Consider the following 27,743-nt stretch of genomic DNA (forward strand, 5'->3'; position numbering starts at 1 on the left):
ATTAGGCTGAGCTCAGAATACAAACATCCATGGACAGAGCTGCAGGAAGGAAGGCCAAGTGATTGGATGCCCGTAGCTGGATATGTGCGATGGTGGAGCTTGGTGAAGGCCTCTCTTTCTGTTTCAACTTTCTCAGTGAGATAGGAGCAAGGGCATTTTGGGTGAGTATGAGGATGCAGGAGGAGGAGGTGGAGGTTTAGTTCAATATATGTTCATATGTCTTATCATACGGCTAATATATATTTATATGTTTAGTATAATGCATTTATATCATCACTTTAATTTGTTCTGTACTCCCATCTTTATGGAGATGGAAAAGAGAATCTATAGAGTCAGTGTCAGAGGACATGGGGGCAGAATGGGTAACCTAGAGCTCTAGCATAGAGTGGCCAGAGGCCAGATTGGAACATTTCAGGTGAGGCTAAGATGACCCATTCAGCTCACAGGGAAAATCAGAACCCAAACCAAAATGCAAACTGAAAGGAGGCTAGCGCTTCAGCACTGAGCAGAGAGGGGGCTGGTGGTCTCATCACTGTGGCTGGTGTTACTCATGTGTTGAGGGCACATTTAACAAGTGATTCAGACTCCGTGGCTGCAGCTTAATAGACATTGCATATTCAATATTTTCATTTATGGCTCATCAGTGCAGGGCTTGTCCTGACTTATAAACTACATGGAACACCAGTATCACAATGCATTTTCTCCATAAAATTTCCCAGGTAATTAGTTTTATGGAGTTTTGCCATTTGGCACATTTTCTCTCCATTCCAAGCACTTCTGGGAATATCTGAACTCCCGAAAAAGAAATCTCACCACATAGCTTTATTTAGAAGTTAAATTCACAGAAAAACACTCCATAGTGGAAATATCAAGCATTACATGTAGTCTGCACAGAGAAACCAATTCCCGGCCAGCCTCAAGCTTAGAAATGCATTCATCTCGTCCACAGCCAATGGTATTTTCTTTAATCTCCCTCCCCCAGGATGGCACATGAGACCTGGAGAGAGGCTTGCTTCTCTAGGTAAGTCATTCATCTTTCCAGCTTTTCTAGAATTTCATGCATCCACTGATTCTCATCCCTCCTACCTCTAGACCCATTCTGGGCACATCCTCACCAGACCTGCCCTGACCCCAATCTCTGAGGTAGCAGGAAAATCCTCTCAGAACTGCCATCTCTTCTCTCTGCAGAGTCAGCCTGGCATCCCCTGTGGTCTTTACCTTTCACCTTGGTACATCCTTAGATTGTGAAGCCCATGGGTGTGCAGTCCAGTCTGCTCTGTGCTTGAACTTGGTACATCACTGCACTTACTTCATGTTGGGAGAAGAGTATGTAACTTGTTTTCCTGGTGGTGGCTGTTTCGTTCCTCTGTTTCTCTATACCTTTCTGTTGCTCTCAAAAGCCACCTTTGGATCCTCTAGGGAGCCTCATAGCTAAGAAGTCCTTGTGTCACCCCCAGTGAGGAAAAGCATGCCTGTGGACCTGCTGAGCTGAACACCCTGCATGACACTGTCTGCACATGGCTGGCCAGTCACACACATCTGACAACAACCTCACCCCCAACGCCCTGGAGCTGAGATCAGCTCTAAACGTATCAGGGTAGAGTTTCTTCCAAGGAAAACTGACATTTAGACAGCTGAGGGTTTCTTATGTGGCTCTATTTGTTTTGCAAAGCCTAGTACACCTCCATTACTCTGGAATTATAACCTTTGGTATTGTGATCTGTTCTTTGACTGTCAAAGAAGAAGGTAGTTTGATTTGCATAAGAAGCTCCAGGGTCCAGGGGGAAGGAAGAGGTGGAAGCTCCTAATACCTTCTCCCTGGGAGTTGGATCCAGAAAATACTATGGCATGCTGGAGGGTGTAGGAAGGGCCACACATGTTGTGCAATGAAACAGAGTTAAGGAAAAGTGTGCCAAGCCTGGGGGCCCGGACCCATTGCAGGAGGAAGGATGTTTTGACACAGCTTGTGGTTGATGACCCCAACTTCTCCACAAAGTGATTGATTTATTCAACAAATATTGAATGAATATGTATTGAATATTCTAGGCACTGTGCTGGGCTTTGAGAGTATGTTGATGGATAAAACCTATATGGTCTCTATCCGTGGAGTGTTTATAATGTGGGTGTGTTCAGAGAACCATTGCTAAGCATGGGTCCGAGGCTGGGATCCCATCTAGGGCTCTCCCATCATTTCGGTGGGGTCTGGATCCTCAGCGCACCATGGATTCACACCTTTTGCACTGTGCTGCATTACTCTATAACAGCGGCACCATGCGGCCACTGGGAGTGGATGGTAGTGGACCAAGGATCCTTTCCAGATCCCTTTCATCAGAGAGGAAAGGGAGAAGCATTCCAGGCAGAGAGAACAGCTTGTGCAAAGGCCCTGCCTTATAGGAGGGAGGCGACCATACACAATGAGTGAAGACAAGGCATTAGATGTGGGTCTTTGTCTTGAGGGACATAATAAGAGCTGAGTTTGAACAGATGAGTCAGGCTGTGGGATGGAGAGTGGATTGAAGTGGTAAAAGGGTGGGTGTGGGGAGACCCTAGGGGGCTATGCAGCAGCTCAGATTACAGTATTGTGCCCACATTGTTAGATTATGTGCTCTAGAAGTGAGAGAACATTGAGCAGGTGTCCCCACAATATGTATTTGTTCTTTATTTCTAAAAAGTATACTGACATATAATGTGCCTTATAAAAAATATGTGCACATATATAATATATAGAAATTAATAATATTGACATAACAATGAAATAATGCTTAAAATATTTTTGTTTATTTTGTTAATGGTTCAAAAATATGCTTGAATATGCTTCATAGTATTTATTGAATCTTAGTGTATCATTTTGCAATATAGAAATTCAATTTTTAAATAGTTCATTTCAATCTTTAGTTTTATCGTCTGTCTATTGCTGGAAAAAAACATATTGTAAATATATGTAGGTCAGAGTACAAGAAGGTCAAGTGTATGTCATTGGCTGCTTTTACATCCACGAAATATATGAAGGTTTTTGTTGAGATTTGGTTAATAAATTTCTATTTTCCTTGATGTCAAGTCAGTTGTTCTTGAAAACAAATCTGAAGGTGTTTCCTTTTTATATTTTTAACAAATGGATTAAAAAAATTAAATACTTAATTTTAAAGACTTTAGACATAGTAGAATAGTCCATTTTCAACTTTGTAAAGTGTGTCTACATGATAAATTTTAGAAGTAAATCATTTATATCATTTTTGGCCATAAAATCATGTAATAATATTAACATTTCAAATACTCATTTCAAGATGCTCTTGCCTTAGCACAGGTTTCTTTGAAAAGAATCCTCTCACTCATTCCTAAAACATTAAACATTGAAGGAAGTTGATTCAGTGTTTTGTGTTTGTGTTTTGAAACTATCTGCCAGGAGGCGTATTATTAATAGCTACATGCCTTCATAAAAGATCAGGCAATTGGGAGCACCTGTGTTTTTGTAAAGGAAGAATTAGTAATTACTAAGTTAGATGACCCTATGCACATGGGCAGGTGTTAACCTTTGGGTGGTAAAAAAAAAAGTACAAAAGATTTTCATAGTCACGTCCCATCTTGTTAAGAAGAATTAGGAGGATTCTAGTAGCAAATAAGAAAATACCATCATAAACCAAACAAGACCAGAGCATGTCAGGAGGGTGAGAGAGAGGGCATTGCCATTTCTGCAGAGTCGTGCCCCCTGTCTTCCTGTGGGACACTTTGGATTCTAAAGTGACACATAGTGCTGGTTTTAGAGATCCCTAAAAGTGGTGAGATGGGACAGTAGCTTAGGTGATAGCAATGGAAAGGGGCAAAGTGAATAAACCCAAGTGCTGTTTGGGGGTAACACTGACATCACTAGCTGATGGGTAGGATCTGGGGTGTGGGGGAAAGGTGGGTGTTAAGGGTGATTCCCACGTTTCTGGTTTGTACAATTCACGGGGCAGTGGCACCACTTCCTGAAAGAGGGAGCATAGGAGATTCCGTTTGCAGAGGAGGTCCTACATTTGAGTTGAGGCTTGGTTAGTGTGAGATGCCTCTGAACTGTCCAGACACAGTTGCAGATGGAGGTCTGCTCTGGAGCAGAGGCCTCAGTATCCAGCCTCTGTGCCCAAGGTCTGTAGAACAGACCCTGCCATTGGGGTAAGCTTTCTCTGGCTCTTGCTTCTCCCTGGGTGGCTTACTCTTCCTAGATATTTTTCAGTCTTGGAGAGACAAAATACAGAAGAGAGGCTGGAAGGAATGCTTGTGGTCTACACAGAAGGAGTTCATCACGTGGTCCAGCCCAAGTCACTAGAAGATGCACTGGACCTCGGTCCTCAAAGTTATAAAGTAGAGCTTGGCTGATCTTGTCTTCTGCGTATAGATTTCCCTTGTGAACTTCACAGTGACAGGTGCCCTTGATAGAGCATGAAGCGTAGTTCAGGTCCTGGGATCTTGACATCTGTCTGTGTAAGATGATCACCATATCTCCATATACACCTATGCCTCTCCTTGGTCCTCTGCCTATGTCTGTCACCCTATTGGAATGACTTGCATTTGGGGCAAGTCAGGCTGTTTCTCAATTGTGTGTGTGTGCACATGTGTGTACAGCACAGCTGTGTAGCCATGGGGTTAGGATGGCAGGATCTGGAGTCTAACAGCTGGACTGCTAACACTGTTTTTCTTCTTTCTACCTATATTTTCTTGTTTAATTTATTTAACTTCTTTGTGCCTTGATTTCCTCATAGCCAAAATGGTGAAAATACCAAATCTACTACAGGAATCTTTGTACGTGCAAATTACTTACCATCATGCTTGACAGAAAATAACTACTCACTAAATGGGTACGTGTCCAGCCACCCCCAGAATACATGATGTAAAGAGTCAATCTTTTTCTTCAAAGTCTGCCTTTCAAGGGCCTCTTTCCCATAAGCCTCCACACCCCACCTCTCTTATAGTCTGTCTCCATAACAGAGTATTTTTATACCTTTATAAGCAAGAACATAGTTTCTCATCCAATGACATTTAGGGTAAAATTTACATTACTATTCTCTCACACTGCTGGAGAAAGTTTTCCTTCATTGATTTGTTCTTTCATTAATCATTTTTTTCCTTCTGTTATTCATCTGACCCATACTACAGGCCAGATATTGTGTCTGGCAGAGGCTGTCAAGGAGCTCATAGTCTCATGGGACAAGTGGACTTGTTCAAACTAATTCCAGTTCAAGGGACAGGGCAGAGGACGTCCTGGGGACTCACAGTTACTAGATGTTGACAGTGACCCTGCCCCTGGGCTGTTGCTCACACCGAACCTGAAATAGTCTTTCTGCCAGGAAAACCTGGGGAACCTGCTGGCTGGTTGGGAAATCAAAAGGCAATTGACTGTCAATTTACATTCCCACCAACAGTGCAAGAGGATTCCCTTTGCTCCACACCCTCTCCAGCATTTATTGTTTGTAGATATTTTGATGATGGCCATTCTGACTGGTGTGAGGTGATACCTCATTGTAGGTTTGATTTGCATTTCTCTAATGATTAGTGATGCTGAGCATCCTTTCATGTGTTTGTTGGCCATCTGTGCATCTTCTTTGGAGAAATGTCTATTTAGGTCTTCTGCCCGTTTTTGGATTGGGTTGTTTGTTTTCTTGATATTGAGCTGCATGTGCTACTTGTAAATTTTGGAGATTAGTCACTATGGAGAACAGTATGGAGGTTCCTTAAGAAACTAAAAATAGAACTACCATATGACCCAGCAATCCCACTACTTGGCATACACCCTGAGAAAACCATAATTCAAAAATAGTCATGTACCACAATGTTCATTGCAGTTCTACTTACAATAGCCAGGACATGGAAGCAACCTAAGTGTCCATTGACAGATGAATGGATAAAGAAGATGTGGTACATATACAATGGAATATTACTCCGCCATAAAAAGAAATGAAACTGAGTTATTTGTAGTGAGATGGGTGGACCTAGAGACTGTCATACAGAGTGAAGTAAGTCAGAAAGAGAAAAACAAATACAGTATGCTAACACATATATATGGAATCTAAAAAAAAAAAAAGGTTCTGAAGAACCTAGGGGCAGGACAGGAATAAAGATGCAGGCGTAGAGAATGGACTTGAGGACATGGGGAGGGAGAAGGGTAAGCTGTGACGAAGTGAGAGAGTGGCATGGACATATATATACTACCAAATGTAAATTAGATAGCTAGTGGGAAGCAGCTGCATAGCACAGGGAGATCAGCTTGGTGCTTTGTGACCACCCACAGGGGTGGGATAGGGAGGGTGGGAGGGAGACGCAAGAGGGAGGAGATATGGGGATATATGTATAGCTGATTCACTTTGTTGTAAATCAGAAACTGACACACCATTGTAAAGCAATTATACTCCATTAAAGATGTTTGAAAAAAAGGCAATTGGAAATGTGGGATCTTTCTGTGGGAACTAGAGAGGGGACAAAGGTGGATGGAGTACACAGATGTACCCTGAATCCTGGACACAGCCCTTATTTGATGCTTTTCTGGTGGTTGAAATTGAATTTTTGTGGACTAGTCACTGCCTTCCCTTTTGTGGACTGGTCACTGGTCCTGTCCTGGGCGACACAGCTTTCATCCTAGCATGGAGATTCACCTATAGTGTGCAAATATCTCAACTTTGCTTGCATTGTTCTCTTTTCCAGACTGCACAGTAGCCCCTCCCTCAACCAGACAACTCATGTCAGCATCTCCTGCCTGGCCTTCCCATCCTGCTCTGGCCAGGGGCTTCTTCTCCAGGCTCCCACAGCACCGGGAGCAGGTCTTTATCACAACACTTATCAATCTCAGTTGAAATGTTGATCTTCTCATCTGTCTGCTTGAAGAGCCACTGAGCTTCTTGAAGGAAAAGAATCTGTCTTATTCTCGAAGCCCCAGAAAGAATGTTAGAATGAATGAAGGCACTGTGCCAGGTGCCAGGCAGGCTTCTATTCTTGTTGACACTGAGGAACGTGACAGGTTTGAGCAGGGCTATGAGGTCATCGGAGGAAGTGCAGGGGCACCACTGCCCGGCATGCCCAGAGCTCACCAAACAAGCCTCTTTAAGGCAGACATGCCCGGGGACCAATGTTAAGGAGAGGAACCATTCTCTCCACCCTCTAGCCTTCTCTTGTCTTCTGATGGCAAACACAGATGGGTATTGTGCTTCAGACATGCACTGTCCCCTTGACCTTTCCCTTGGCCTCTTCCTAACTCTCTAGCCCAGCTACATTAAGTCATCTCACTGCATTCAGCTCAACTTGATTGACTGAAGCTTTCAAAGGCAATTACTTTTATCTAAAATTTGAAGACCCCACTTTGGTAACAGTTTTTATTCCAGTTGTGTGTTTTCAAAGCTATTAACTGTACCTTGTCCTCAAAATGGAGCTGAGCCCTTACTTGGGGGTCAAATGCTTCTTGGGGGTAGGTCCAGCTCTGGGAGGGCAGTAGGTCCCTTCCGCTCCTACCTGAGCTTGAAGTGCAATAGGCACATCCTCCCAGCCCCTCTGCTGGCCCACCCAAGCCTTGGCCTCCTAGGGGTGGGTGTTGGCACTGGCTCATTAGGGAACCCTCTGCAGTTGGCTGAGCTCCTCATGGTCTGGACTTTTGTCAAGTGCTAAAGTATAGTTCTATCATTGGAGGTGCCCACATTTCAAAGAAAAAGATCCAATTTCCACCCCTGATGGCATGCAAATCAGCTGTGTCTATAGGTGGCTGCTGTGCCTGGAGAGAATGGAAACTAAGAGGTTGATAGATAAAGAACAGATATTGGGAGGAGCACAGAGGGTATGACACAAGTAGACCCATTTGTAGTGGACTGAATTATTGGTCTTACTTCTTCTCTCACTCCATCCCATCATACTCTTTGCCATGTAACTGAAGTCTTCCCACTCCCATTAAATGTTCAGTGAATTTCCCACCTCTTGACATTGGGTGAAGCTTAGTGATTTGCTTTGGGCAGAGGAATGTGGCTAGAAGTGCCAGTGTGACAGTTCTGAGCTTAGCCCCTAAGAGAGCTGTATGTTTCTGCTTCCTCCCAGTGGCTGCACTGGCTCAGCTGGAGTCCTAGGACACACCCAAGTGGAGCAGATCTGAGTCTGAACCACAGCAGGGAGCCAAGTCCAGCCAGATCCACAGTTTAAAGCAGAGATGCCTGGTTTACATCAGCCAATCCACAGATTCTGAGAAAACACTGATTTCTGTACTAAGTTTTCAGGTGGTTTTTTATGCAGCAGTAACTAGCTGATAAAACGCCCAAGTGGAAGATTTTGAAATGGGTAAAGTGTATCCAAATTTCCTTCTCTCCTTAGGTAAGAACATATCTTTTCTGTAATATTAATAAAAATTAGGTTAACATCAACTTCACTTATGAAACACTTGCAGTGTACCAACTTCTGTTACAGGTAACTTACATTCATTATTCCATTTAATCCTTACCACAAACCCTATGAGTAAGGCATTATTATCAAGCCCATCTTACAGATGAGGAAGCTAAGGTCCAGAGAGGGTAAGTAATTTACCTGAATTCGCACAGATAAGAAGTGGTGCTGTAAGGTTCAAACCTAGGCAGTGTAGCTCCAGAGCCCATATTCTTATCTGCCATTAACGGTGACTTTAGTGCTCTTCTCTCTTTCTCTTATCAAGGATCAAAAAAGAATGCAAGCTCAATCCTGTCACTTAGTATGACTCTATGGTAGCATCTATGACACATTTGGAAGGGCTTACTTTATAACCCTGAGCCATAGGAGTGTATTAGGAGGGCTTTCTCCTGCAAGGGCACTTGGTGCATTCCTGAGCAAGGTGGAAGATGTGGGTGGCTTCTCTCTGCTCCTGAAACAATGCTGCCAAGACCAAGGCTGACTCGGCATTCCAGTGTACCGTGAAGTCCTGCACATGTCTGTCTTCTGGCTGGTGGGCTCTTTGGACCACCCTGAAAGTACAGAATAGAACATAGGTGTGCCACTCTCTGTCTGGGGCTGTGTGGTACAGGGGGACAGGCATCTGAGTCCCAAAGAGCCATGTTCTAGCTCTGCGCAACCATAGCTATTTAGTCTTGGAAGGATCAGATGAGTGTTAACTAGTGCTAATTTAAATACTGGAGAAAGTGGTTTGGAAACTGAAAATATATAGATGCTAATGATAATAATTACAATTGCTAAGACTCATGGTTTGAAGATTAGAGATGCAGCTCTTTAACTCAGGCTAGACTTTTTCTGGCTGATTCCCTGGGCAACCTAGGAAGTGCTAGAGGCTTATTCTCAACATCTCATAAAGCTTACTTTTATCCCTCCCTCGCTTCCTTTCCCTTCCTTCCCCCTTCCTTCATATATTCAGCAGCACTTATGAATCTGGAGGTACCCGTTTCTAAGACGGGCATTGTGGAGAAGGATGAAAAAACCAGTGCATTGCAGCTAAAACCATCTCAGGATTATTTTCCATCCCTTACCCTCATCCCCAGTTATCGGTAATCTGGTGCCCATGGCTTGCATTTCTTTTCCTCTGTGGAGGGCCAAATTCAATAAAGTACCCAGTTTCCACATCAGAAACATATGGGGACCCCTCTTCCTCCCATTCCACCCAAACTAAGTAATAGAGAGCCTGGCTGGTGGCAATATTCATATCAAACTCAAATCCCAGCCTGGGAAAAATAAAACAGAATGCTGGAGAAGGACAAAACACATGTGACACGCTGAGGAAGATGAAGAATAAATTACCTGAGACATGAAAGGAAGGGAATTGCATATATCGTAACCTAATCTTATATGAATAAGGCAGACGTGGTTGGTTTAATAGGCTCTGGAAAACTGAAGGGACCCAAAGGGAGAAAGTACTGGTAACAAATGAGATGCAGATTTTGGAAGAGAAGCAGGCAGTTCCTTATTCCTAGTGAAAGCTACAAGATGGGGTGTTTTTTAATGAGGCTGAAATTGGAGAGGCCTCGCCCAGGCTGAGCAGAAGGGGCAACAGAGGGACCATTCAAGATCTTGGCATCTGAGTGAGAGTAACAAGGCTGCAAATGTGAACGGGCCAAAGTCAGACACCAGCAGGGTCTGGCTAAGCCAGACATCAGCCTCATGTGTAGGGAGAGAGCCAAGGTCAGGTACTGATATGGTCGGCCTGTAGCTGCCAAGTCTGAGGAGCCGCCAGAAGCAGAGACGGGTGGGGACTGACAATGGAGAGCTGGAGGACATCCTGAGAAGGCAAGCTGAGTGAATTCGGAAGTGTGCGTTTGTTGGGTTTGGGCAGATTCTCAGGGGCAGACTCTGCTGACGACTGGATCTGACAGGTGGATTTTTAGAAGGCCTCGAGGCTAAACTCGAGGCCTGGACAACAACGTCCCTGCAGGTCTGAAGGCCTTGGCCTTGAGCACATCCAGGTATAACTGTCACAGTTTTCCACACTGGGAGATGAGCTTTTGTGCAAGTAAAACAACTGGAGAGCAATGCCAAGGTGAGGCTGGGACGTGTGCAAGCTGGTGGTTTACACTGTTCATTTCAGAGCCAGGAAATCCAGGCAAAAGCAGCAGAAGGAAATAGATCTTGAGACACAACATTATGGCAGCAAATATGGTGTGGATTGGGAGTGGGGGGAGAGAAGGCAGGGAGGCTGCTGAACAGACAGTTGAGTCTTGGATGGGGAGGCCTCTGGACACAGCAGGAGAGAAGCATCATATCATCATGGTTGAGGACACGGGCTTGCGAGACAGCTTTACCTGAGAATCCCGACTCTGCTACTTGTGGCTCTGTGACCTTGGGAAAATTATTTAAATTACTCTTGCCTCAGTTTCCCTCTCTGTATCATGAGGTTTGGGATGAGATTTAAATCAGTCAGTCTTTACAAAATGCTCAGGATACTGCCTGGTACATGGTAAACCTTGCCTATGTGTTAAGTAAAGGATATAATAAAATTGGAAAAGAAAAAAGAAGATGCAAGGGCTCATCCCCTGTTAGATGGTGCAGAGGAAATGGAGACGGTGAGGCATGGGGTGTGGGGCATGATAGATTGGAGGAGGCAGGGCCTCTCCCCAAAGAGCTGTCACACAAGCCAGGGGCTTCCCATGCAGGGCCGTGGAAAACCTCCAGATGTCACAATAAAGTCCGTGATGCAGTGAGTGAGCTGTAACGTTGTGAAGTGTTTTCTTTCCTTTGTGCCAAATTTTGAACAGAAAGCAGAGGATGGAAGAACAGAGGCCATGAAGGCGAGAGATGTGTTGACCTCTCTATGGCCTTATAGGTTTACAGATGAGTCTTGGCCTAAAACCAACCAACCCACGCAGTCACCAACCAACTAACCTACCAGCCAATCAGTCAACCAGCCAACCAACCAACCAACCAACTAGTCAAACAACCAATGAGGTACCGATTTTAACTGCAGGCCACTGGAGATGTGAGCTTGGATTAAGAGAGAGGGGTCTTAACATGGACGTGCAGGCTTACCCAGTAGCCACAGCTGTTTCTCTGGAATTTGGATCCAGGACTTGGAGCTCCTGCTGCCCCCAGGCAACACCATTTCCCAGGCCAAAGCCTCTCCCTTCCTCTTCCTTTCTCCAGCTTCTCCACCTGTGCCTCCGTCTGCTCTAAGCTGCTCTGCAGCCCCAGCAGAGAACAGAAGCTCATGGCTACCAGGGAGCTGGGGAGACTGCCTCTCCTTCCTAATGACTTTCTCTTGCCATGCTGCTGTTAGGAGTAGTCGTGAGGCTGCAGGAAATCGGCCTTCAAAAGCAAAACTCCCAACAGTGGATTTTGTTTTCTGGAAGTACATTAAATGAGCAGCTGTGCGAAAGGGTGAAGAGGAGAGAGAGGGGAAGTGAGAGAGGGAAGAAGCCACGGCAGGGGTTGGGCTGGGACGGCGAGAAGCATGTGAAACTTTCCAATAGTTATGATCACAATTAACGGTGATAATAAAATTAACAATCCCCCCCAAGGCCTGGGCTCTATCTGGGTGCACTGCCGTGTGGACCATCAGCCAGCTGTTGAGGGGTTTGTAGAAACTCCTGCTAAGCCAGGGCACCGGGCTTGAAGATGGCGAATTTCCCTCTGGACCTCACCACACTGGGCCCTGCTGTGGCTGTAGCCTCCCTCAGGGTGATACCACCTGGCATTCCCCACCAATGCCCCCCTGCCCCCAGGAGTGCTGCACAGCAACTCACACTCCCACCCTCCCTGTCATGGCCTCAAGAAGCTGAAGGGGATGGGGCTTTTATGCATCCTCTGGGTAAAGGGCCAGCTGCCCCTTCCCTCCCTGATGGGCTCCAGGAATATGGAAAACATCCACGGATGGAGCCAGGACAAAGGATGGAAAAGTAGGTTTTAAATCAAGACCAGTGTCACATCTGGAGTTTGTTTGGCCATTTGTTCCTACCTTTTCTGTCTTCATCCAAGGGCTCAGGAAATCTCTATTAGCTTCAGGGAGGCAGCTCAGTTTCCCCTGATTCTTAATATACCTTCATGGTGAAGAATCACACCAGAAATACATACCAAGGTTGGTGGGTACATCGGGGCAGAAGTGGACCTTCCAATATAGACAGCAAGGTTGAGAACAGTTGTGGGCTGTCTATAAGGAGTGCAATAGGTGCAGACTCTAGCCTTGAAGATAGGAATTTCTTCCAGCTTCCTCCCTGGGACTAGTTCTGGTCTAGAGACAGGAAACCTAGGCAGCCGTCTAGAATCTACCATCCACGATCTTGCTTATCTTGGAGAAACCAGCATATCTTTATGAGTCTTAAGTTTCCTTCTTTTAAAAATGGGGTTTTGTGGTGATTAGAGGTCCTGGGCATAGGTTTTGGGTTTGTAAATCCCCTGCACTGTATGGAACATTCTGTGTATGTGATTTTACGTTTGTATATTTTTTTCTGGGGCAAAGGTCTATAACTTTCCTCAGGACCTCAAGTGGAGGTCCTTGGAGTAGGCATTTCTCTGTTGCCCTTGACAGCTAAAAATCTTCTCAGAGTCCACAGCTCAGGCATGTGACCATCCCAGACCATCTCTGCTGGGCTTTTCACCCACTTCTTCTAGTCCTATTATTACCTTGATTTTTGTTGGTTTTGGTTTTTGTTGTTTTCTCTTTCTTGCCATCTGGACCAAGGCTTATCTAGCCTTTCAATGGTTAGAGTACAATCTCCATAGTCAACTCCGATCTGACATAAATTTTCATACCATTCAAGATGTGCACACAGCCTGGACAACGCGGTTTAAATGTCCAAACCTTTACGTTTCCAGTAAATTCTCTTGCTTCTGGGAGTAGAGTCACAGAAATCAGTTGCTGGGTTCCCTGACTCTTGCCTTCTCTTTTGTCCTCATATCTTTTTTCCATCTTCTAGATGAGCTTCCTGTCTCTTTAGGCACATGGAACATCAAATCTGGAAAGCTTATTTCAGAGAGGAAACATTTGTTCAGACCTGCCATATCCTACTTGTCCAAACCTTGTGGATGTACTTTGGTTTTCTTCAGGCATTATTTATAATAATCCTTTTTATTTAGAGAAAGTTTTTAATTTTTCAAGGTTTTTACTTGATCACATGACAGCCCTGTCGGGTAGTTATCAGATGAGATGATGCATATGAAAGCACCTTGTTCTGGGACAGGTGTAAGGTGGGAAGTGAAAGAGCATCATTTTACAAGCAATGGCATGAAAGCACAGAGCAATTAGATGTGAGTTGGTAGAACATGCCAGGGGCTTTAGAAATGGGCAGACTGGGGGCTGAATGCTCGTCTCTTTTTGACTGGATGTGTTATATTTGTCCTGGTGCTCAAACTCTCTGAGCCTCTGTTTCCCTATATAGGAATGAAATGATGACAGTAATGCTTAGATCCCAGGGATGCCTTGAGGATTAAAGGGAATTGTGAACACAGAACACATAACACAGTGCCTGGCACACTGTGACTCTCAGTACTTGGTACATTATTATTAGGGAAAGGTTAACCCAGAGATAGGCATACACCCACCTCCATTATAGAATTTTTGCATCTGCCTCTTGACTGTAAGTTGCTAAAAGATCCCAGAACAACAACACAGTCAGATATGGAGGGAGAAGTAAAGCTCTGCTATCCTATTCCCAGCTCAGTTTATAGATGGTAGTTTTATAGCCCAGAGTAGGAAAGTAGTTTTCCCCATGGCACACAGCTATTTAGAGGCAACAAGAGGGTGAACACTCCCTCTCTCTCACTGAGGGGTTTCCCAGGAGGCAGGACTTTTAGAGCTAAACCTTGGACCATCCTGGGCAAACCAAACTAAGCTGGTCACCCAAAGCAGTGATGAGACAAGGTCTTGGAAACCTGTTTTCCAGCCAGACCAGTAGCCTTTTCACTTATGAAGCAAATGTTCCATACAAGTGGATCTGTTCTCTAGTGCTTACTGTTCTGAAAATGTCCTCCCACTGATACGTCTGGTCCCCTATGCTGTTCTTATGCTTCAGAGGATATGTGAGCACTCTACTACTTTCTCCACTGGGCTTCCCTCCGCGTTTACCCCGATCCTTCTGAGCTCATAGTCACAGGTGAGCCTTGGCATGGTAGGGCCAGCATGTCACCCAAGACTGGAGCACAAGGACTGGGTGAGTGTGCATCCGTCTGCTGAGAGCCATAGTGCCTCTGGCATGTGATGCTAGGGGTACCTGCATCCAGGCCACAGGGAAGGGAGATAGAATAAGAAATGTTTGTGGGAGCTTGGGCTGACGGTAGGGAGAATGGGAAGCGAGCTAAAACTTGTTACTCGTCACCTGCCTCTTCTGGGATGAAGTCACTAGCCACTGTAGTCACTGACCTTCAACACACCCTGAAAGGAGTTCAGGACAGAGATTAGGAATGAGGCACTCTGTGCTCTGGGAAAAACTGGCAGAACAAGTCTTCAGATAGTTAGATATTTTCAGGAGATTTTATGAACACGAATTCTTGCATCTTCTCATATCTAAAAAGCACTAAACTCATTAACAGAGACATCTGCTCTTCGTGACTAGCAGCAATTTTCTTGTGACTAGCAGCAACTTCCTGCCAAAATGTGTGCTTGACTGCATGGATCTCCCTTCACCAAAATCACATATACACTGATCTTCCCCCCTGACTCTTTGGAGCAGTTCCTCAGAGCTATCTGAAATGCTGTCTCCTGGGCTATAGTCCTCATTTTGCCCCCAATAAAACTTAACTCACAACCCTCATGTTGTGCATTTTTTTTCCAGTCAGCAGTGACATTGAGCCTAAAACAAAGTTGGGAGATGGATGCAGAAAAGAATGGGGAGTTGAGATTGTTGGCATGAAGTTCTCTTTGTAAGTGACATGTCACACTTTCTGTTTGGATACATATAACCAATAAGGAACTTGCCTCCAGATTGTATAAAGAATTCCTATAAGTCAATGAGAAAGGGACAGATAATCCATTAGAACAAAATAGGCAGAAGCCTTAACATCTGGAGGGGTGGGATAGGGAGGGTGGGAGGGAGGGAGACGCAAGAGGGAAGAGATATGGGAACATATGTATATGTATAACTGATTCAGTTTGTTATAAAGCAGAAACTAACACACCATTGTAAAGCAATTATACTCCAATAAAGATGTTAAAAAATATATATATATATATCCAGTCAGTAACATAGGAAAAGATGCAAACCTTTAGGAATTAGAGAAATGCAAATTAAAACCACGTACATTCATCAAAGTGGCTAAAATGAAACACCAAGTGCTGGTGAGACTGCTAAGCAACTGAAACTCTCATACTCTGATGGCAGGAGGATAAAGTGCTACAGACACTTTGGAAAACTGATTGGCGTCATTCACTAAAGTTGACTATACAAATACCCTGTGAGCTATCAGTTCTACTCCCAGGTGTGCACCAAAACAAAAATGCATACTCATGTGTCAAGACGTAAGGAATGTTCTGAGCAACATTATTTACAGGAGCCCCAAACAGGAAATAACTCAAATGTCTATCAAAAGTTTGATGAATAAATAAATTGTGACATCGTTATACAACGGAATGCTATATAAAAATGAAAATGACTTATTCCTATATCTAACAACATGGATCAGACAAAGAAAAGTACATATTACCGATATGATTCCATTTATATAAAGTACAAAAATAGGCAAAATTAATCCATGGTTTTAGAGATCAGGATGATGATATCTTTTGGAGACTTTTAGTCCTTTTTAGTGACTGAGAGGGAGTATGAGCGGAGCTTCTTGAAGTGCTGTCGTTTCCTAGATCTGGGTTGTTGCATGAGTGAGTTTATCTTGCAAAAATTTATTGAGATGAGTCCATATAATTTGAATACATTTCTGTATGTATATAATTCCTCAATAAATACATTTATTTAAAAAATGGATGTAGGGCTTCCCTGGTGGCGCAGTGGTTGAGAGTCCGCCTGCTGATGCAGGGGACGCAGGTTAGTGCCCCGGTCCGGGAAGATCCCACATGCCGTGGAGCGGCTGGGCCCGTGAGCCATGGCCGCTGAGCCTGCGCGTCCGGAGCCTGTGCTCTGCAATGGGAGAGGCCACAACAGTGAGAGGCCCGCGTGCCCAAAAAAAAAAAAAAAAAAAAAAAAAAAAAAGGATGCAATGTTTCCTCCCTGTTCTGAGTCATTGTGCAGCTATGGGCAATACATCTGGGCCTTAGTTTCCCCAGGGCACTAATCCTTCTATCCAGAGTTATGAGGAAAGCAAGGTACTCTTACCTTCCCCTAGGGGTTCTATCCCATAGGCTGGAGAGCCACCAGAGCTAGCTGCCTTCCCTCTCTAGGATGAAGGCTCCCATACACAATTGGGTGATAGACCCCTCCAGCACCCTGTTACTTCCTCTCTAGAGAGATAAAACACATTTTCCATTTGTTCTGGGCCCCAAAGAGTACCGAGCCATTTGTTCTAGAACTTTGACAAATTGACTTATGCCAATCTCCTCTCTTCCTCCAGCCATTCCCACTTCATTTCAGGCCACTTAGTCCATTTTTTTCCCTTACGTCCTTGGTTCTCAAGACTGCCCACTTGGGCTGAGCCTTATTTGATGACAAGTTGTCAGAACAGCTCTGGCCATAGTTTTGTTTTGTGATTTAAGCCAAAAAGAAAATTTGACTAGGGAAATTAGATGGAGGTGATTGCAGCTAAAGCGCCTCTTACTGAAGCTTTTGGAAAATGTAAATGTCATCGGTCTTGTCAAAGCCAGACACAGGAGAAAATAATGACTAAAGGTGGACCAAGATACACGCTGGGACTGCACAGACTTAGAATTAGCCTTCCTGTTTGTTATTATTCTTTTCCTTGTAAGTAGTGGGGTGGAAGGGGGAGGAGAAGAAAGGGAAAATAGGAGGGGAGAGCAGGGTGCGGTGGAAACATGGGGAAAAATGGCAGAACCTGAGCAGTGTTTTTATTTTCTATGCCTCTTGAGCATGGGCAGCATCCTGGTGACTCCCAAGCAACTGTGACGAGGGAAGCTGGGGGCTGACAGCATGACACTTGGCTGGGAATTGGAATTGAGGACAGTAGACCAGGCTGGGCTGGCAGAGGAGACATGGACTCTCTGGCCGCTGTGCAGTCATCATAGCAGTTGGAGGTTGACTGGGTCATTCAATGCACCCTTGCTTCAGTGACCCCTTGGGAAGTGCACTTACATGAGAAGGACCAGCCCACCACTCAAAGAGCCCCTGAGAATCATCTGTATGTGAGACCAGCAGTGGAATACAAAGAATCCCATGATGCAGCCTTATCCTGGAAGGGCAGGCTGTTGAGAATCCAGAAGTGGGACTCTGAGGAAGGGTTGGTGTTAGCTACAAACCTGTAACCAGAGGGAACTGCATATGTGGAAATGATGGGAAACTTGAAACTGACAAATCAGAGGTTGAGGGGCAAAGGAGAGGTAACAAGTGAGTTACTTAACCAGAAATCCAGTAGACATTGAATTTGGAGCATCTATCCAGACAAGACTCAGAGAACTGACCCTTTGTGCAGCGTCCAGACTGGTGATGGTCAGCTCAGGTGAGAGCAGGCAGGAGGCAACAATTAGCCATACTTGAGGAGGTGGGAGTTCTGGGAAGGGAAGTCTAGCCATAGGTTCCAGGTCAGGCATAGTCCAAGGAATCAAGGAAAACTCAGTCCTGGGTTATAGGGAACAAAGTATTGAGCTTCAAGAGTAAAATCTGGTTTCTTAGGAGTAGACGTCCAAGGTTAGAGAGGGGACCCAAAGATCTCTGGGGAAATGATCTAGCGGTTCTCACAGCTCATCTCCCTGAGGATATTAATTCCCTCTTCTGTAGGGAAGTGAGACTATATTTCAGGGTTGAGTAACTATAGCTCTAAAGTGAGCAGAATGCAGGGAGCCTAACAGCTCATTATGGAGGCATCTAGTCCGTACACTCTAGTTGGAATAAGGTGCATTAGGGCTGAGTAGCCCAGACAATCAGAAAGCAGAGAACTGACTGCAGAGAAGAGAGGGATTCTTTAAGGTTGAAGTCATTGGTGACAGTTTTGTGGAAGCACTAAGACTCAGACTCAAAAGTTTCCATCTCCTCTAATTCTCCAGGATCAGGACCAGCCAGATGATAACATCTAGAGGCACCTTCATTATTTCCCATCAGCATTAAATTATACTAAGTTCCCCTTTTGAGGATTTTCTTTCCTTCTTAGAAACATCTGAGTTTGAACTAAATAATTTGTAGGATTCCTCCCCAGTTCTACCTCTTGTGACATGCCACCCTTGCCTGTCATCGATGTGCTTGAACACATTACTCATAGTCTCCTGTAATTCCTGGTTTAATATCTGCTTTCCCAGATCTCTGAAAGCAGGGAATTTGTCTCTATTTTTCATAGTGTATATATGTCATGAAGGAGGCACTCAATACATATTTATTGAATGAATGTATGAAGAGCGGCCGATATTCTTTGACACCTACCCATAGGTTTGACACATGGGGCCATCATGAGGAAGAGTCAGCTCCCTCCGCTCTCTCACTGTAACATTTCTTCCTCTGATGCTCATGGTTCCTGAGCTATGTTTCTTGGGGAAGATGATTTTTAAAGAAATTGATTCCCCATTTCAAGTATGGTAAATCCAGAGGCAGATACCTAAGTCTGAGTTAGATGTCTGCAGAGGGCAATCTGACGTCAGTATGATAGCTTATGTGACTTACATGCTCTTCCAGTGGCAGCGAGTACAGCTGGAATATGCTGGATACTGTCCTTTATTCCAGCATCGGGCATATTGTCTCTGGCAGCAAAGGCAACAGCATCCCATAGTCACTGTGCACTTTTCTGGCCTGACCCACTGCATTCTCCAAGGTGTCATCCTACATGGGACATACTCCTTGATTCCCAGCCCCTGGACCAGATTCCTCTGTTGTCCTGTACCCTCACCCTTCTTAGAACTGAAGTCAGATCAAATTCCCAGGACCTCCCCTTCCATGGCCCACGTTTCTGACTGAGGGAAATGAGTCTGAGCTCAGGGACCTGACGTTCTCTCTCTACTTTGGCAGGTGTTCCAGGCCCCTGTCCTCCCCTGGGGAAATGCATTCGAGTCCCTTTTTCTCTTTCTTTTATAAATCACAGCCCCAAGGGCAGCGCTGTGGTAAGTGGATGGTCTGGGCTGCAGATCTCCAGAGCTGGCTGCCTGGCTGAGGCTCCCAGCTACTGACTAAAGCTGGCTGAAGACATTTCCCCAGACAGATAGAGACAAAGGAAGGTTGGCCAGGGGGCCGAGCCTCTCAAGTACTTTATGTCAGAAAAGAAAAAAGGAGAGAAAAGAAAAGAAAAAGCTCTTGAGGCTCTAAATTGGCTTTGGAGCATTCTGTGGGCCATCTTCACATCCAGCACCTGCGGTCACTGTACTTTGTGAATTTGTAATCTGCAGATGGCTGGGAGGCTGGAGCAGAAGGACACGGGGACACTCTGATGTTGCTTCTGTCTTCCCACTGTTCTACCTTCCTTACATCTCATTCTCCAACCCTGCCTGTGCATTTCCTTCAAGGAGGATCTCAACTCTCCAGTCAAGCACCCCCTTGATCTTCACTTTCCAGTGATCTCCTGCCACTTGACTCCTTCCTCCCCAGCTCACACCCCGCCCCATTCATCATACATTATACATTTGCCACTGTGCTCCCCTTGCACCATTCCCTGCAGGCCCAGGCTGACCATATCCCTTGGTATCTAAAAAGACAGTGTGATGAGTTCCTATCACCTTCATTTATTCTTCACTCTGACCCCCGAGGTCAGTTCTATTCTTTCCATTGTCTAGATGAGCAAACTGAGAGAGAGGTATTAACTTTTCAAAGTCAGTCTGCTTTGAAACAACAGTCCACGCTCTTTATCAACAAGTTGAATGCCCTTACTGTTATATAACAGCTGCCACAGACCAGGGAGATGATACAGCTGGGACATGTCATGAGCTTTCACTTAGAAGCAAAAATCAAATGTTGTGCCCCAAGAAGCAATTTCCATCTCTGACTTAATATTTTGAGGCACTCTCTCCCAGGCATCTCCTTTTCCTGTCCACTGGGCATTCCCCTTAGCCAGGGGTAACAGTGGGCCCCACCACCCCATTTGACCTTGGCTTAGCTAGGGGAGTTTGCTGTTGGATGGGGAAGGGGAGATGACCTGGCCAGCATGCACCTCAATTAGCAAATGCGTTTTAGTTGTTGAATTCATTACTGCAGGTTCATTGAAAACTGAGAGTGAGGCTGGATAGCACAGTTTAATTGCACCATTGGAAAAGGCAACCTCCTGGCCTGAGAGATGGAGGAAGCTCCTGAAGCTGCAGTTGAAATCCTGTTTTCTCCTCCTTAATCTGCTCTTGAATTCATGAACCTGAAGTTTTGCAAGCCCCGCAGAAAGGGGCATCCTCTTTTTTTTTTTTCATATGTATGTGTACCATCTTTATTCCATAATTGCAAAACATTTTCATTTTTAGATTTATAAATACCAAATAACCCAATGAATGTTTTTATTTCTATATCATCTGTTTCTTTCCAGTTGCCTTGCTACACATACCTGTCTTCAGCATTGTTATGGCAAATATATCAAGTACATTTTAGTGCATAAACATTATAAGAGATGAAAGAATAAAGTCACATGTCTTTTTAGCAAAATGGGATGATTAAGGTTCATGCATAATATTGTGTGACACAGTTCTTCCTGTTGAATAACTAACTGGATGAAAATACCATATTTCTTTTTGTCCTTAGAAACATATTCTTCACTCATTGATTCTTTTTTTTTGGATGATAGCTGTTCTTTTTTTTTAAAAAAACATCTTTATTGGAGTATAATTGCTTTACAATGCTGTGTTAGTTTCTGCTGTATAACAAAGTGAATCAGTTATACATATACATATGTTCCCATATCTCTTCCCTCTTGCGTCTCCCTCCCTCCCACCCTCCCTATCCCACCCCTCTAGGTGGTCACAAACCACCGAGCTGATCTCCCTGTGCTATGTGGCTGCTTCCCACTAGCTATCTATTTTACGTTTGGTAGTGTATATATGTCTATGCCACTCTCTCACTTTGTCCCAGTTTCCCCTTCCCCCTCCTCAAGTCCATTCTCTAGTAGGTCTGTGTCTTTATTCCCGTCTTACACCTAGGTTCTTCATGACCATTTTTTCCCTAAGATTCCGTATATATGTGTTAGCATATAGTATTTGTTTTCCTCTTTCTGACTTACTTCACTCTGTATGACAGACCCTAGGTCCATCCACCTCACTACAAATAACTCAATTTCATTTCTTGTTATGGCTGAGTAATATTCCATTGTATATATGTGCCACATCTTCTTTATCCATTCATCCGTTGATGGACACTTAGGTTGATCCATGTCCTGGCTCTTGTAAATAGAGCTACAATGAACATTGTGGTACATGACTCTCTTTGAATTATGGTTTTCTCAGGGTATATGCCCCGTAGTGGGATTGCTGGGTCATATGGTAGTTTTATGTTTAGTTTTTTAAGGAACCTCCATACTGTTCTCCATAGTGGCTGTATCAATTTACAATCCCACCAACAGTACAAGAGCGTTCCCTTTTCTCCACACCCTCTCCAGCATTTATTGTTTGTAGATTTTTTGATGATGGCCATTCTGACTGGTGTGAGATGATATCTCATTGTAGTTTTGATTTGCATTTCTCTAATGATTAATGATGTTGAGCATTCTTTCATGTGTTTGTTGGCAATCTGTATATCTTCTTTGGAGAAATGTCTATTTAGGTCTTCTGCCCATTTTTGGATTGGGTTGTTTGTTTTTTTGTTATTGAGCTGTATGAACTGCTAATACCTTTCTTCTCTAGCAGTCGGCCATTTAAACCAGGCTACCTTGAATGTGGGCACAGTTTGAGCCCAGCTTTCATTTCAGAGAGCCCATTTTCAATGGCCTCTGTGATGGCATAGCACTGAACACTGTCAGTAATGAATTGTGTCATCACAGGCACCCTGTCCCCCAAGCAGAATGGTTGGCCGGTCCTCAGCATAGAATCAGAGGTGTTGAAAGTTTAAGTGCTTACATCAGAAACAGCAAGGACTTTAGAACCAGACCAACTCAGGTTTGAATACAGCTCTGCTGCCTATAAACTGTTAGATCTTGCTTCTCACAGCATCACTTCTTAATTGGAAATGGAGAAAAGATTATGTACCTTTAGGACTATTCCAAAGAGAAAATGAGACAATCAATGTGAATTGCTCATTCCTCCAACTGACATCTAATGGATCTCAGCAAAAGCCCCTTCTCTTTCTCCTACTCTTTTGGGCCACAGCTAGGTTTGCAAATACATTTGAACATTATTTTCCAACTCCAGTTACATTCTCCACCTCTCTTCTCTTGAGTTCTTCCTGATTTTTTCCTGTCAATACACACACTTCAGATGCCTCAGGAACGTGGAGGCCAATTTGTGACAGCTTGATTCCATGACTTTGCTATTTGTGGTTAACTTTACCATGCAATTTAAGAAATAGATTGATAGGAGGTGATAGCCTAGTTCCAGGGTCCCACAGCCTCAAATTGACAGGAGAGCACATTCCATAACACTTGAGGTGTTAATTACCTTATATGAATTATCTCACTCGTTTCCACGTTTTCAGAGGTATGTATTAGTTTAAGAAATGCTTAATCTTCTATAATAGATAAACTCTGATATGTCCATGACTTAATTTCTTGCAAAGGAAAATCCCACTGTGTGGAGCCCAGGATTGGGAGGTTACTCTCTCTGCCCACAGGGACTTGGGCTGATGAGGATTTTGAGTTTTCGCACCAGGCTTCCCAGGTGGCCCTGGCTGGGGAAAGAGACTGTAGAAAAGGGAAGGGAGAGAAAGAGGGATCACTGCCCTTGACAGGATTTTTTGCTCTTTTTTTTGCCAGACACAGGCATCATTCCCCACATTCCTGTTTCTTTGGTCAGAACTCAGTCATGTGGCCACACCTACCTGCCAGGGGAGCTGGGAGACAGAGTCTAACTATGTTCTCAGAAAGAAGGGGAACATCTCTGCCACAGGTAGGTATGAAAGTCCCCATTTTGCAAATGGGAAATGAGTGGGCACACAAAGTAAACAGGGGAGCTAATTTCTCAATTTGGGCCATAGTTTCATTTCTCTTCAACCTGCTTGGAATTATGTTTTTGAATTTCCAAGTATATACCAGAAATACATATTTTTACTAAATAAAAATCAAACTTGGACAAAACTTGAACCCCAAAGGGATAATTACAGCAATTCTTCTCAAAACTGAGTATGTGTTAAAGAGCAGGAGATGCAAAACCTTAGGATAAGCTTGGCACACCTGAATGATTAATTTTTGGTTAATAGTGAGACATCTATTATTTGTTTGTACATGTATGTATGTATGTTTGTTTGTCTACTCTCATTAGGCTGTGAGTTCCTTGAACATTGCATCTAGCAATTTTGTTCTTAATAGTAGTGACTTAATGAAGATTTGTTCAATTGAATTGATTTTAGCCTTTTGGTTATAATATATAAATGACCACTAAAAGGGCTATATAGTGCTACCAAGTTCTTTTAGCTTTATAATCTTCAGAGAGATCTCCACTCATAAATGATACCTATGAAATTGAACTGCTATACACTGCTCAACAGCAAAATGGTGGGGCAAAATCTGGATGGATGTAAGGATATGAAAGAGTGACATCGCCCTTTGCAAATTATGTTATATGTAATATCTAGTACCATCATTTAAAGAGCGAGTCAGCATTCTTTTCAAGGTTTCCATTAATTTTTGTTACTTTCTGATATTTTGGGAGGGACTTTTTCATTCTTGAATTGTTAATGCTCTTGTTTTCATTCATCTCTATAATTTAGTGCCATAACAAATGTTAGAAAATGGATATAGGAAAGAAAAATTCTCCCTTTCAATGGGGGAACTCTTTGTACCCACAGCTAATACCTGTTTAAATTTTTTCTTTTTTTTTGGGAAGGTTCCCTAACATTTAGTTGTCTATAGGACTTCCTGTACACTAAAATATCTAGGCACTTCTGGCCTTTAATATTAATATAAACCTAAATAGCCAGATCAATTTTAAAATAAGATTAAAGTTTTCCAGCAATTTGAAGAAAAAATAGTAAGGTATTAACATTTTTCCATTGAAGCAAATCTGGATATATACATAGTAGAATGTAAAATTTATATGAATTTTTAAGATTAAAAATGGAACTTCAAATAAAAAACTGTCTTGTGGTGGGCCACTGCTGTGTCCTTGGACACCTAGGGGTTCAAGGTCTCTCTTTTTAGTTTTAATGGTGGAAAAGTTTGAAATGGTTTAGAATTTTCTTAATGAAAAAATTATGTGGCACTTTTTTTTTTTTTTTTTTTTTGCGGTACGTGGGCCTTTCACTGCTGTGGCCTCTCCCGTTGCAGAGCACAGGCTCCGGACGCGTAGGCTCAGTGGCCATGGCTCATGGGCCCAGCCGCTCCACGGCATGTGGGATCTTCCTGGACTGGGGCACGAACCCGTGTCCCCTGCATCGGCAGGCGGACTCTCAACCACTGCACCACCAGGGAAGCCCCTATGTGGCATATTTAAATGTAATTTCCTACTAACCCTTACTGTAACTTTTAAAAATAATCTGTATTATGTCTTGGAACTTGCCTCAAATTTTATTTTGGTTATCAATGTTCTACAAATTTCTGGAGCCCACCTTTATGAGTTTGAGCCACCATAGTCTTTTAAGCGTATCTCTCTAATGATAATTTGCCTTTCTCTTCAAAGGTAATCTCACTGTTTCTTCCCCAATCCAAGAAATATCCTGTCTTACTTCTCTAGTCAGGAGCTACTTTGGGCTTTCTCTTAGCTAAAAACCTCTTTCTAGTGGACTGGGAACAATAAAAACCTTGTATGCTTTTCTTGCCATATCAAGAGAACATCATTCCAACTCTTCTTATCTGCTTTCTATAGTGAGTTAACCAATTTAATCTGCATATAATGACTGGGACTAATTAACAGTTTTCCCACAGCTGGTTCCCTCTAGAAACATTTAGCAACTGCTTTCTAGTAGAAGCTGTCCTAGAAACGGAGTTCAACTTAGCAATATCTCTTTATAATAGAGCAGAGTGTTTTCATGTCAACTGGCTTTATCAGGAAAGGCAAGAATGGCTCACTGGTATCGTGGATCAAACAAACGCCTTTTACAAAACATCGTGTAACTCAGATATGATGGGGAAAGCCCCCTCACAGCTATCATTTATTTCTTTACTTTCATCTTCATTTATTTATTTTATTCCATTTTACTTTTTCTTTCTCAACTTTTCCCTGACTCTCCACAAGTGACTTCACATCTGATAGTATCTCCACCAAATAGCCCTTTTTTTCCTTTTTCCTATTTTTAAACTCTCTATGGACCTTAGGTGCACAGAATTGGATTAATCATGTCTTTAGTACATCACTCTCATCACTGGAACATACAACTTTATTTAGTATTTTTAATAATGTAATGAGCATTTACAAAACCACCAATGCAAATGAAAGCTAGGACATGGACAGTAACCTATATCTAACCACATGGTTGCATTTCATCCCATCACATCTCTGGCTCCTCCCATCTGAAACAAACTTTATCCTGAAACCTGTATCCATCATTTTCTTGCTTTGTTTTTTAAATCGTTTTATTTCACCTGCATGTAGTCTTTAAAAGCCTATTTTGATTTTAGTTATTTTAGACTCCACAAAAATATCAAGATCTATGTAATTTGGGATGGTGGTGGTTACTTTTCCACTTAATATAAAAATGCTAAGATTTATGCATATCTTTGCAAGTTTATTCACTTCTACCGCTTATCTATCTTGTGACCGTTTCACACTTGGTTCATTTATTCTCCCATTGATGAGCATTTGCGTATTTTCAAGATTTTTTGCTATGAAGAACTGTGATCATTTGAATGTTCTTGTATACATCTCCTTTTGCACATGCTCAAAAATTTCTTTTAAGTATGCATTAAGAGAGAAATTGCTGGTTCATACGATGTATAAATGGTCAAATTTAGGAAATATCACCAAAGTTTTATCCAAAATGATTGCATCAATTTACTGCATCAATCCCAACATGTCTTCTCCAATTCTTCGTTTTGTCAGATTTTTAAATGTTCTTGACAGTTAAATAACTTTAAAACATGGCCTTAGTTTTCATTTCAATGATTAAAGGTATCTTCTTATGTTTCTTGGTCACGTATTTCTTCTGTGAAATGTCTATTTGTGTTTGTCTATTTTTCTAATAGGTTGTCTGTATATTTCCTATTGATTTGAAAGTCTTTATAAATTTTATATGTTAATTATTTGTTGGAGCCATGCAACACAAATATATTCCGTCAATATTAATTTTATTTTTACTTTCCTTAAAGAATATTTTAATGAATAAAAGTTCTTTATTTTAGGGCTTCCCTGGTGGCGCAGTGGTTGAGAGTCCGCCTGCAGATGCAGGGGACACGGGTTCGTGCCCCGGTCCGGGAAGATCCCACATACCGCGGAGCGGCCAGGCCCGTGAGCCATGGCCGCTGAGCCTGCACGTCCGGAGCCTGAGCCTGTGCTCCGCAATGGGAGAGGCCACAACAGTGAGTGGCCCGCGTACCACAAAAAAACCCAAAGTTCTTTATTTTAACATGTTTAAATTTATCAATCTCACAATTTATTTAATTCTTTAAAAATATCTCTTAATAAAGTTTTAAAATTTTCCTCATAGAGTCTTTCATGTCTTTTGTTAGATACATTCTTAGATATTCTTTGATATTGCTGTAAATGATGTCTTCTTTTTATATTTCTTAATGCAGTAAAGCTAGATCTTATATCCAGCTACTTTGGTAAATTCTCATATTCTAGTAATTTATCTGTAGATTCTTTTAGATTGTCTATCTAAAAGACCATATCATCTATAAATCCTTATGAGTCTAATTTCTTTTTCTTGGTTTATTTTGCTGCCTAATTCTTCCATTAAAATCTGGAATGTAAGTGGTAATTGTAATTATTCTACAGTTATAAGAATGGCATAAGATCATATTTTCCTTAGATTTTAAAATAGATACTCTTCATGAGATAAGGAAGTTCCTGTTTATTACTAACTTAGTGAGAATTAAGAATGATTGTTGAGATTAAGGTGGTGGAGTAAGTGGACATGGAGCTCATCTCCCCCCACAAACACATCAAAAAATATATCTATCAATACCTGTGGAGCAATCATTAGAGAAATGCAAATCAAAACTACAATGGGGTATCACCTCACACCCGTCAGACTGGCCATCATCAAAAACTCTACAGACAATAAATGCTGGAGAGGGTGTGGAGA

At 42.9% G+C, this 27,743-nt stretch overlaps 1 long non-coding RNA gene across 1 annotated transcript; it reads left to right on the top strand.

Annotated features, from left to right (window-relative positions):
• On the top strand, positions 1–27,140 carry LOC109550171 (uncharacterized). Its single transcript, XR_002176574.2, has 4 exons — positions 1–161; positions 983–1,021; positions 23,320–23,452; positions 26,839–27,140. It is a non-coding gene; the product is annotated as an uncharacterized lncRNA (long non-coding RNA).
• Positions 27,141–27,743: the final 603 nt, after the last annotated feature.

This window comes from Tursiops truncatus, chromosome 6 (genome assembly GCF_011762595.2).
Source record: "Tursiops truncatus isolate mTurTru1 chromosome 6, mTurTru1.mat.Y, whole genome shotgun sequence".
Classification (NCBI taxonomy): Eukaryota; Metazoa; Chordata; class Mammalia; order Artiodactyla; family Delphinidae; genus Tursiops; species Tursiops truncatus.